The sequence below is a fragment of the Dendrobates tinctorius genome, unplaced genomic scaffold (assembly GCF_039654945.1).
Source record: "Dendrobates tinctorius isolate UK_male_01 unplaced genomic scaffold, ASM3965494v1 ptg000079l, whole genome shotgun sequence".
In the NCBI taxonomy this organism is placed as follows: Eukaryota; Metazoa; Chordata; class Amphibia; order Anura; family Dendrobatidae; genus Dendrobates; species Dendrobates tinctorius.
Genome location: NW_027361747.1, coordinates 20,566,901 through 20,575,000, shown reverse-complemented (window position 1 = coordinate 20,575,000; position 8,100 = coordinate 20,566,901). Strand labels below are relative to the sequence as shown.

Genomic DNA, 8,100 nt, shown 5'->3' with positions numbered 1-8,100 from the left:
AGAATCTGCCTCCAGGGCTTATTGTAAATGAAAAGAGCGCTACCAGCTTGAGACATGTAGATCAAGAGAGAGAACTGTCAGTCATTACATGTCTCACACTGGTAATGCTCCTTTTCATTAAGTATAATCTCTGGAGCAAGATTCTCAGGGAGATCTATGTCCGACCCACAGATTATAACAGCTCATTTACATATTAATGGGGTTGTCCAGCCTTTGGATACAAGTTTGCAGTCTCTCCATGTGACTGTAGAATTGTGAATCCTAACATGACTATAGAATTGTGAATCCTAACACTGTCAGATGGTGGGAGCGAGCAGTCATGTGGTTGCAAGTATGTGACTTGCATACTCCCGGCCACATTCCGATTAGCCCTTGTCCGGCCTTGCTCAATACAACTGCACCAGTCTAGTCAGCACGTGACCACGGTATGTATGCAAATAACATTCTTACAGCCATGTGCCTGCTGATAAGGCCAGACAACCCCTTTAAGAAAAACATGAATTTCTCAGGAATTATTTCAACTTTCTCTTACCTACATGCCAATATAGGAGGGCATAGGAGGGTTGATTCTACTGACAGATTCGTTTTACACAGAATGTCCAGTATTCTCATCATTCATAAGCTGGAATGTAATTGGGAGATATAGCAACACAATGATGTCAATAATCCTAAATTCACAAACAAGTCTAGTGATCCCAGCAAAGAGCAAACAGATGAACGGCATACTAAGGCACACAAATCACCACATTAACAGACGGAGCTATTTATCTGAAGTATTGCGGTATATATTTCAGTCAAAAAACGGAGGTGCTTGCATGAAAAAACATGAATATTTCAATGTGAAGCGAAAAAAGGAGAAATATGCAGCACTCACCGGTATAGCTGAAAAACTGTGCGTCTTTATTTCACATGAATTCCAACAATGGATGTGTGGACATGCAGGACGTTAGAGGAATGCTAGGGGAGGGAGGTGTCCGGCTCCTCCCTCCCCTAGCATTCCTCTAAGGCCTCTTTCACACTTCAGTTTTTTACAATCAGTCACAATCCGCCAGGTTTTGAAAAAAACGGATCCGCAATTTTCTTTTGAGGATCCGTTTTTTTTCCCCATTGACTTCCAGTATTGGCAGATTGTGACGGATTGCCGTCCGTTGCATCCGTTTTTTTTGCGGATCCGCCAAAAGTTGCTGTCCGTCACCATCCTCAAAGATTTAAAAACGGAGCTTGCCGGACAAAAAAATTCTCTCTCTCTCTCTAGGCTGCGATTCCTTTAAAATTGTTCATTTGTCGGATCCGTCAAAAAAACGGACGGGTGGCATCCGTTGTCATCAGTACTAAAACGGATCCGCCATCCGTCCTTTTGGCGGATTTTGACTGATGCAAAAAACTGAAGTGTGAAAGAGGCCTTACGTCCTGCATGTCCACATATCCATTGACGGAATTCATGTGAAATAAAGACGCACAGTTTTTCAGCTATATTGGTGAGTGCTGCATATTTCTCCTTTTTTCGCTTCACAAACAAGTCTAGGCCTGAATGTGGACAAATTAAATTACAGTTCAGCATTGCTTGAATTTAATAGGTATAATGTAGCAAGACTTAAAGCCAGCAGTTCTTGTACCAAAAAAAGGATCATTATTCAACAACCAAAAAGAAAAGATTGCACTCTAATGCATTGCATGGTCTGGTTAACACACATACATGAAAATACTATCCTTCAATATCCGTGGCCGAATCCGCAATTAACAAGATATTTTTTTTTGCTGGCGTTTGGTACAAGTATTCATAGAGATTCATCACCTTCTAACTTGTTCTGACTTTTTTGCCTTCGGTCATACATCAAGAAAATAGGGCATCCCTACTTCTCAGATGCTCACACAGCTGTCCACCCTGCCCTTCTGAACTAGTACTAGCGATACCAGAGATGTTGAAGTAAGAAAAGGCTGCTCACACTGCTATCCACCATGACTTTCTGATCTAATACTATAGATACCGGAGGTGTTGAAGGTGGAGATGTAAGTGCTAACACTGCTGTCATTCAGATCTAATACTGGATATATCAGGGGTGCTAAGATGGGGCTGACCACACTGCTGTCGACCCTGTCTTTAGAGGTAACAGAGGTGCTGAGATAAGGAAACTGCTCATACTGCTGTCCAACATGTCTTCCTGATGTAATACTGGAGATACCAGAGGTGCCGAGGTAAGAAGAGACTGCTCACACTGCTGACCACCCTGTATTTCTGATGTAATACTATAAATACCAGGGGTGCAGAGATAAGAGGCTACTCACACTGCTATCCACCCCATTTATCTGACCTAACACTGGAAATACCAGGTAAGAAGAGGCTACTCACACTGCTGTCCATTCCATCTTTTTGATCTAATACTGTGGATACTAGGAGTGCTGAGGTAAGAAGAGGCTGCTCACACTGCTGTCCAACCTTTCTTTCTGATCTAATAGTGGAAATACCAGGCGTGCTGAGGTAAGATGATGCTCATACTGCTGTTGATGTAAGAAGAGACTGCTTACGCTTCTGTCCACCTTACCCTCCCTTTTTTTTTTTACATGTAAGCCCTTCAAAAATGTGTGGGTAAGATATCCAGATCAGAATCCCTAGGATATCATTCTATGCAAGACAATCATTTCTAGATATATTTGCCCTGGTATTTTATATGCTTCTGTGAATAAAGGTAATTATTGCGCATATTTCAATTATAGATTGATGTTCTGTTTCCTGTAAGTAATAGTAAACACTAATTTCATACCGAAGTTGAAATATCATACAGCAAAAATATATGTAACACACAGATATAGTACAAATGAAACACATACAGAAGCCTACACAAGATGCTATGTACCCCAGCCATGCAGTCTCATCTCTGTGTTCATACACATAAAATAACACATCTATGACTGTCAATGTCAGACGTGCTATGACCAGTCCTGAGAACCCTCACATCCAGCAAAAAAAACCAAGCGGGGGCAAATCCACCAGAGAAATTCACGCACCTAAATGTTTCCCTGATGACTGAAGAAAGCATCTCTGTCATCTGTCTGTCCACAAATATGCCACCATGTCTGTCTGAGGGCAGACTTTTACCAGCAATAAAAAGACATGTAGCGCACATCGCGAGCACTTGTCATGATGTCAGCTCCATTCCACAAAAAATAACAATCAGCATTGAAGGCAGAATGAGTTGTAAGATTCTGTGGAATGAGAAAGGTAATAGTGACAAGCAACAATGAGGTCAAGATCCCTGTGATGAGTGGTTCCTTCTAAAATATCCAGACACTATGGCGATCACGTCCAATTTTCCGTATAATCCAGGTGTCGCTGTATCAAGCACCTAAGCTATTAGGTTGGAATTGGCTTTAAGATTTTCTAACATATCTATAGTTTCTGCCACCAATATCCCAGGACTTTAATAAGCCAAAATTAGGCAAATAATAATTAGAAGCGTTAATAAAGTCCTCATGCAGCTTACTGAAGTCAAAAAATAAAAAGGTATAGTCATAAATAAGGCAATTTTTTAAAAAAAATTAATTTGTTCAAAAAAGTTATTGTCCAGCTATAAAAATATTATTAGATATGTATAAAACATACTTTTATTATTAGAGCGCTACTGATGTCCCGCTGTCAGTTCTGTGTTGGACTCGACACACGAGAAAGCTCAATGTATCAGCACAACACCAGGGCTGACTGGCTTACTTCCATTACTAAGCCAGCTCCTTCTTACTGATGATTTATAGACAGAGAAGGAGTTGACTTAGCTACTAAAATCAGCCTGCCCTCTCCACTCACATCACTGGTCACAGGCAGACACAGAAAGCTTGTTCAGCAGGAGAAATTATGACCAGGCTGGTTTTAAGATCATCGCTCTGGGCAGCAGAGGCGTATCTAGGCTTTCTGGCACGTGGGGCAAGAATTCGGTTCGGCGCCCCCCCCCGCCCAAGTACATATGCAACTTGCACACTTAGCCATGTACCCACGAGCTGCTCCTCCTAATGCTCTCAATGTTCAGTAAAAAACTGAGAGAAGCAGGAAGAGAAGCTCGTTGTCACAGGACCATACCTATGAAAATCGCATATGAGTGAAGTGTCCATGTGATGACTATTGGAACCTGCAGAGCTGAATCCTGACACTGCAGCTTCTGAATTCTCACAACGAATGCACTGCACACTTTTAGGATTCTCCCTTGCTGATGTACAGTCATGTCAGCACAAGTATGTGATTTATATACTTCTGGCCACATTCCGACTAGACGTGCCCGGCCTCGCTCCGTTCATTTTCATTGAGTGAGGCCACACATGTCTAGTCAGAAACAACAAGAGGAAATCAGTGCATAGATGTCCAAAGTATGATAAAATCACAAATCTTTATTAGATAACACAGGTAGAAAAGCACAAACAATGACAAATAAAGGGTGACACAAGCAGAAGCAGAGCAAAGGGGTATACAGTGTCAAAAACCTCACTCTGACCCCTATCATAAGTAAACACCTGGTGGTAAAGATTCAAGTATACACACCCGATATATAACAGGCAGACCAGTGAAAAGCAATAAGGGGTAAAATCCCCAGCTGAACAGCCATATAATCAGGGGTGAAATTACAAAGACACAAAAGTAAGGTAAACATACCAGGAGGGGAGAGGGGAGAGACACTGGATCCCAAGCTCAGCTGACCCCGACGTACGTTTCGGAAATAATCTTCCTTCCTCAGGGGGCGTGTCAATAGGGTGTTAATTGCGGTTTAAATAGGGGAGGTAAAAAACAAGCACCAATCATGAGGGGTGACGCTGACCAATCCCCCCACATCCCCCATCGCTGCCTGGGCTGGCGCTGATCAGCACGGGGCCCCATGACGTCAGACGCCAGACCACAGGCAGACGGGGGAGGGACAGGAAGCGCGTCCACCCACACATGTATAGGAACAGGAAGGACGGCCGCGGCCATCTTGGATATGGGCCAAAGGCAGAAAATCTGCCAGTACTATGAAAGGGAATAGTGAGCGTCCCTAAAAGGACCTTACAGGATAGAAACGGGCTGAATAGCGCTACAACTAATGAAGTACCCTAATATAATAATGTAGTAACGCATCACCAATGATATAAAAATTAATTAATATATAGGGGAGCGCAAATAAGGCATTAACAAGAAATGGAAATGTAAACTAAATGTATAAATTGCACCTGGGCAGCAAGAATAATCGGTAAGATGAGAGGCAGAGCACATATTACAAAAATAACAATAACCAGTGTTCAGTGCCCATACCTATCATATATAATCGAATACGATTTTAAATACATAAAGCCGCACAAAAGCTGTATACGTGTCGAAATATACATCAGTATACACATCCATAATATTGAGCCATAAAATACACCTACATATGGATACAACAACATCATTAGTCCAGCATGTAAAAAAAAAAAAAATCTGCAGAAAATCTCCACACGATGTCCTTAAAGATAGAAGTGTCATTATAATGCCCCTAAATAAAAATATCTGCAATATACTGTCGCCTCACACTATTCCCCTCTAGCATCCCCCCTGTTCACCATACTGTCTCCTCATATATTTACCCCCTCACTCTCTATACTGTCTGCTCACACATACCCCTGACTCCCCATACTGTGTCCATCCACATACATTAACCCATTCGCTCCCCATACTGTCTGCACCAATCCCCCATACTGTTTCCTCATACATACTCTTTATTTTGTCCTCAAATCTCCCCACACATTAAATCCCCCCATCCCCAATCCCCCACACACATTAAGTACCCCCATCCCCATTCCAAATCCCCCCCACACATTAAATAACCCCCATCCCACTCCAAATCCCCCCACACATTAACCCAATCCCCACTCATTAACCCCCATCAGCACTCCAAATCCCCCCACCCCCACTCCAAATACCCCTACACATTAACCCCAACCCCACTCATTAACGCCCCCATACATTAACCCCCATCCCCATTCATTAACCCCCGCGCACATTAACCCAATCCCCACTCATTAACCCCATCACCACTCCAAATCCCCCCACACATTAAATAACCATCTGCACTCCAAATACCCCCACACACATTAACCCCCATCCCCACTCATTGACGCCCCCACACATTAATCCCCATTCATTAACCCCCCCACTCATTAACCCCCATCACATTAAATAACCCCCATCTCCACTCCAAATCCCCCCACACATTAACCCCATGGCATCCCCACTCATTAACCCCCACACACATTAACCCCCATCCCCACTCATTAACCCCCATCCCCACTCTAAATACCCCCACACATTAACCGCCATCCCCTCTACAAATCCCCCCATCTCCACTCATTAACTCCCCCTCATCTCCCATCTTCGGTGGTTCTTCAGCTCCACAGAGGAGCACACTTACCACGTTTGCTTTGGGCGCCGGGGAGTGATGTCAGCAGCGTGATCACATGACCTGATCACGATGCTGACGTCGCTCTGGCTCGGCGGTCAGAGCTTCAATTGTACAGGCGTCTGTATAGATGCCAGTACAATTGCTCCCTGGGAGCCGGCACGGCCTCCTTCTCTGCGCCGGCTGTCAGCTTGACAGCTGACACAGAGAACCGCCGACTCTCAGGCGGGGGGCGGCAGAACACTGCGGACCGCTGCATTAGGCGGCCCGACTGCGCCCCCCTGCTGGCTGCGCCCGGGGCAACTGCCACGGCTGCCCCCCCCTAGATACGCCACTGCTGGGCAGCACACCATCCTGTGTAAACAGGACATGTGCTGCCAAGAACAATCACATTATATGTGCATCGGACGATGTAGTTGCGATCATTCTGTGCGGATGTATCTAAATATGCTACTAAATGACATGCAAATGTATCCTATCCGCCATCAGTTTTTGGTCACAGGTTGTGTAGTCTAAAGAGAGAGAGAGAATTTTTTTCCACCGCCAGAAAGGATTTCAGGGTTAAATCCCCGGCTGACTTCCTTTCTCCGGGCATGCGCACTGTAAAATGTGGATCCTACAGCCAAAAAAAACGTTGCATGGTCCGTCCAGGCATGCCGGCGGACGCAAACATTTTGGCGGATCCGCAAAAAAATGGATCCAACGGATGGCCATCCGTCAAGATCCGCCGGTAATGCAACTTAATGGGGAAAAAAACGGATCCGCCAAAAAAATGGCGGATCCGTTTTTTTTCAAAAACTGGCGGATTTTGACTGATGGTCAAAAACGGAAGTGTGAAAGAGGCCTAAGCGCACCTTTAGCCAAGTTAGGATGAGGAACCTGCATATGCCGATAATGAAGGATCCAGTGGCATGTAAAAGTTTGGGCACCCCTGGTGAAAATTACTGTTATTGTGAACAGTTAAGCAAGTTGAAAATGAAATTATCTCTAAAAGGCCTAAAGTTAAAGGTGATACATTTCCTTTGTATTTTAGGCAAAAAAAAGCATATTGTCAATTTTTAGATTTTAAAAATTACGAAAAAAGGAAAATGGGCCTGTGCAAAAGTTTGGCCACACTTGGAGATTTGTGTGATAACTTTGACCAAGGTTTCAGACCTTAAGGTACCGTCACATTTAGCGATGCACCAGCGATCCTGACAGCGATACGACCCGGTCAGGATCGCTGATGCATCGCTAAATGGTCGCTAGTGAGCTGCCAAACAGGCAGATCTCACCAGCGACATAGCAGGGGTCGTTACTTACCTGTCAGACGCGGCGATGAAGACGTCCTCCCGCCCACGTCCACGCGTCGCTCTTCGGCACCAGCAGGAAGCAGTCGACGAGAAACGGCCCAGGACGTTCTCGCGGAATCAGTGATAACCAGCGGGGGAGCCGGTCGGAGGTAAGTATCACACATAGCGATATCGGTGACGCTTTAGCGATATCGCTAGCGATCTTGTTTAGTGTGACGGGGCCTTTAATTAGCCTATTTGGGTTATGTCTTGTTCACTGCCTTCATTAGTAAAGGCCAGGTGATGCAAATATCCCAGCTTTATAAAAAACCCAGCCTCATCTAACCTTGTGCCAAAAAACAGCAGCCATGGGTTCTTCTAATCAGCTGCCTAGCACTCTGAACATGAAAATGGTGGAGGCCCACAAAGCAGGAGAA

At 44.5% G+C, this 8,100-nt stretch overlaps 1 long non-coding RNA gene across 1 annotated transcript in view; it reads right to left on the bottom strand.

Annotated features, from left to right (window-relative positions):
* The window catches only part of LOC141096787 (uncharacterized), a 47,543-nt gene extending 41,791 nt beyond the window's left edge, over window positions 1-5,752 (bottom strand). Inside the window, exon 1 of the long non-coding RNA XR_012233775.1 lies at window positions 4,637-5,752. This is a non-coding gene — a long non-coding RNA (uncharacterized lncRNA). The remainder of the gene's footprint in view (window positions 1-4,636) is intronic.
* Window positions 5,753-8,100: the final 2,348 nt, after the last annotated feature.